Below are 5050 nucleotides of genomic sequence, written 5' to 3'. Positions count from 1 at the left end.
TAATTTTAAGACAAAACTAATCTCCCTTTCCTTTTTTTTTTTCATTTACCATCAGTCATTAATTGCTCTTTCTCTTTTCTTCAGACACAACTAAAACTTTTAACAAATCATGATGGTGGTTTCCTTTCAGTAGTCCAGAACACAAGGAGGTGCTTTATGTGTTCGCCGCCCCAAAATGTTACTTTAAACATTGTAGGTTATTAAAATTGACTTAAAAACAGTATAGCTTAGTTGCACTTAGTAAAGTTAATATGACCAAAAATTTACATATATATTTACGTTTTTAGTCAAGGAAAGAAAAATACTTTAAAGATACATTTAAACAGTAGATTATTAATATTTAACATTATAACTTTAAGGTATATATGCTTTGAATATCATAAAATTTAAACTAGTTTTTATATATTAAAACATTCTAGATTATGATCTCAAAATTTGTTTTTATGAGAACTTATATAGGCGCCGTTTATAATTAGTCCTGCAGAGGTAAAAAACAAAACAAAACACAAAGACAGACACAAACAGACACAGAGATTTCTCGATATACATTTAAACTTTTGGCCATATGCATTTATTTTAAAACATAGTTATTTTACCAATATGTGTGAAGATACTGAGGTTTTTAATAAGTTAAAAGCTAAAATCTGTGCAGAGAATAAATGTCTAATCTTAATTATTACCAAAGACCTTGGTTTCAAGACCACAGCAGTCACGGCAGTTTTTACTAACATTTTAGATAAGAAAAAAAAAATTGAGTTTATATTTTTAAGAAATGATCCTTTGGCTTTAGGTTGTCAGTGCTTTATTTCATTGAGAATGAGCATATTTTAAAACAAAAAGAACACTGTTATCTTCAGAACAGGAGAAGAGGTAAATTTTTACAGTCTGCTGTTTTTAGGCTTTTATCAAAATCTGAGGCTTAGTATTTAGCTCAAAAATGTCTGTATTACCACTTTATATTTTACCTGGTTAATTAGTTTTAACAAGAAACTTAACCTTTACAGGTCCAATAAGTAAATTTAAAAGCTTTTATTTAACCAATAAACATTTGGTATGGCTTGTTAGCAAGTCCAAAGTAACTCAGCAGTTTTTACCTTAGACAAATTAGATTTTAAAATGAGAAAAACACAGGGAAATAGAACTTTTTTCCTAGAATGAACCAAAATAGTTTTTTAAGGTGGACAATTTGAATCCCTGGTGGGGATTGATATTGATCTAAATGTTTGGCCACTATCCGGTGGCAGATAGTGGGGCTATATTTATATCCTTGTGGCAACCGGGTGAACATGTATTATCAGCCTTTCCATGTAAAAGCAAACTGCTCCCACTTGTCTTGTGAGATTAGGATGGTGAAAAAGGCATTGGCTAAGTCTAGCACTGTGTACCACTGTCCAGGGTGTCCTTGAATATTTTCAATAAGGGTAACAGTATCAGGAACTGCAGCAGTCAATGGTGGAGTTACCTGATTTAATTGTCTATAGACCACCGCCACGATCCGTCGCTTTTCGGACTGGCCAAATCGGATTATTCCAAGCAGTGGTGGTGTTTATCAGCACTCCAGTATTAACATAATCTTTAATAGTCTGTTCAATTTTGTCCTGCCCACCCGGAATCTGATATTGTTTAGCAGTTATCAACCGGGAGGGGGCCGGAAGATCAACGGGAGGCTGTTTCAACTTTCCCACCACTACATTTTGTATTATTAACATTTTGATGGCAAAATGATAATCCCTGTCTTTTTTAAGTGTAATGACATTCCCTTTAGGATGTCAATCCCTATGATATATTCTGGAATTGGAATGATTACTACTGAATAGGATTTTGGGGGTAACCCACTAATACTTATACATACAGTGGTCTGGGTGGCTTGAATCTCTTTTCCTCCCAGACCCTGCATGATGATAGCCATTTCTTTAAATTTTTTAGGGTTTCCATAAATTAGGGTGGCTTCCTCTCCCGTGTCCACTAAGGCCTGTGCTTGAGTCACATTTCTCATCAATCAAATCATCCAATCTGTGGCATAAGCGGTCATAAGCAGATAACAACAACCAGCCCCGCCGGGATATTCCTCCCGGTTCTTTCCCCTTTTCAACCGGGACTTTCTGAAGGGTGTGGATTAATTGTGGCAGGGCAGCACATCTTGGAGCAGACCATCCCAAGACTCACTAAGGCCGTTCCCCACTGCCCATTCCTTAGCCAAAGCAGCAAAGCTTGGACCTTCCCACCCAGGAATATCCTGGGCAGCAGCAGCGACCTGAGGTGAGTGTTTAGCAAAGAAAAGGCATGGTCCTTATCGTCACATGGAATCCTGCTGACTATGCCAATTATGTAACTAGCAATAAAATATAATTGCTAGCCCTATGCACAGGTGTTTGAGAGAGGCTCAATACAGTGGGATTCAATGATCACACCATATTAAAAGGAAAAAGGATTTATTGTGAGCAACACAGGTGATGCACAAGTAAAATTATAAACAGTGACCCAAACCCGACCAAACTGATAATCATGCATACATACTGTACAGTTTCCTCAGAAATCAGCATCACAGAGGCAAAGAGTCAGCACTCCGGAAAACAGCATCATGGAGGCAAAAAAGAAGCACTCCGGAGAACAGCATGGGAGACATATCCACGTCCAGCAGCTGCAAGCAGCAGCAGTTAGGCAACCACTGTGTTTTTATCTCCCAAGATCGGATATGGCCAGTATTCAAACCCAGGGATTCATGGTGGGCTGGTCACATTTCTGTGCACGACACCCCGGAGTTACATAACCAGCCATACTTCTTGGTGGTCCTGGACATTGTGAACAGTTACAGAACCAGCCCTATCTTTTGGCTCCTTGTCCGGGCGCTGGCCAGGCTCCCGGATCAGGGGGCCAAAACGTGGTCACACATCTTCCAATGTCCCTGGCAACACAACATTAACACTTTATTTTCCTACAGGAGGCAGCTCACTCAAGACACCAGTCCATATGATAAAGCTCTATTAGTTAAAGCAGCATGGCACTGGGACAAAAACAGACAGGCCAGCCACTGGAATATAACGAGGGCCCAGGAACCCACCCTCATCAGGATCGACAGTGACTCTGCGACAGAGGAACCAGAGCAGGCACTGGATCAGGGAAAGTGGGGAGATGGTGCTGGGAGAAGCAGACAGACACACGCAGCAGAGTGAAGCAGGTCCTGCCCCACACCCTATAGAAGGGTAAACTCAAGCAGATAAACACCTGTTTCCATGTGTGACATCACCACCTTCATGCAGCAAACCTAAGTATATGACATGATGAGCAGAAACCTAAAATTTCCTACAAGATTAGAAGCTAATTATCCCAACAAAAGGACAATTCTAATGTAAGTGCAGGGACAGGGGCTGTGGTGGAAATGAACCGCAGGATACACAATTTCAGAGACGAGTAAAGATTCTCTTCCCGAAGGGCTGGTGACCCCCGTGTTCGCTCACTTCTGCTGGACGTCCATTGTCTTTCTGCACCACTCCCCCTCCCTGGGCTCACTCCTGCCTCTCTCCGTGTCCCTTCCCTCCCGCTTCAGGCCTTCCTGCATCCCCCTCACACCCATACTCAGGGCCTCTCAGTAAAAGGCACAGGGTGAGTGACGGGCGACTGTCCAGCTGTGTAGACAGGGACTCAGGGCACTGTTATGACTGATGGTGCCCACCACAGTGGACACGACAGGTGGGGAATGGAACCTGGACATGAGAATTTGTCTATTCACGTCCATAGAGGCGTGAGCCAGACACAAAATCACATCTACACACCGAGTGTGATAATTACTCTCTGTGACGCACTGCAGGACGCTCCAATTAAAACAGTCAAGTAAACACACACTTTTCCTCTGGAGGAATGTCCCTGAGGGCTGGAATGTGGACCGTGTCCAACATGCGGACACCAGATCCAGAGCTCAAATACCCCAGCCCTGAGTCCCTGCTCTGTCCATGAGGCGGCGCAGGACGGGGTGCAACGTCCTGTGAGTGCTCAGAGGCTCCCCATGAGCCCAGAACATGGAGTGAGAGGCCGGTACGCCCTCCGTACTGTCATGGGGACAACCTCAGGAGAGAGACTTGACACAGCAGCGGGAACTTCCCCCCCCCAAGATTGCAGGTATCTGCCTCCTCCCCTGCCTCTTTGCAGGGGAGAATCCACTGACACTTCAAAGTTTTCTAATTCAAGCTTATTTCTAGACTTGAGAATGTGCCCTTGGCAAACTATTCATTTCCTAAATCATGACAACTAATGCTGAAGGTGCCCACTTTGCTCAATGTCCCACTGCCGTGTCAGCCTGGGGAGACGCGATGAGAGAAAACATTCTTTTTTAATTTAGGATGGTCAACAATATTGACTTAATACATTGATCATATTAAAAGACTTTGATATACTGGAGATGTGACGGTTAATGTTAATACCTAGGATTTTAGCATCAGCACAATTGGTGTGTTTTGGATACTAAACAAAAACACAATTAATGGAATTAGACTGTATTGAAGAAATGCTAAAGAAAATTAAAAAAAATAACAATCATACTTATTGTTAAATTCAGAATGTTAAACATTTCTGTTCTAAACATCATGACAGATATCAGTCAAGTAGGTACTCAATAACATTTACAGCAATATGTTGACCATTTAATGGCTCTGACACAAACGTGAGGCTGACAGGGCCTTGTGACTACTTATGGTCGTGAACTTCGGATTTTTCCCCAACTCCATCACTCAGGGATTGTTCGTAATATAGTAAAACAAAGTCACAATATTTAAACAGGACCTGGAGGAGATACATGTCAAATGTTATTTTATCATTTTAAATTTGTATATAAATCACTCAACAGATGTCAATATTATTAAAAACTAAGTACCCTAATTTATTTCCTTGTTTTTATTAAATTTCGGGAATTATTCCCAATAATGTGTTGCAATTATTTATATTACCATATTCTCCAAAAAATCCTGCCTCCCAGTGCCTACCCCTCCGCCACCCTACAGAGGGGGAGAGGACGAGATGGGGGGAGGAGAGCAGGCAGGGCCTGGGGGAGGAACAG

The sequence above is a fragment of the Talpa occidentalis genome, unplaced genomic scaffold (assembly GCF_014898055.3).
Source record: "Talpa occidentalis isolate TD23 unplaced genomic scaffold, MPIMG_talOcc4v2.1 talOcc4.18, whole genome shotgun sequence".
Taxonomy (NCBI): domain Eukaryota; kingdom Metazoa; phylum Chordata; class Mammalia; order Eulipotyphla; family Talpidae; genus Talpa; species Talpa occidentalis.
This window is presented reverse-complemented; position numbering follows the sequence as displayed.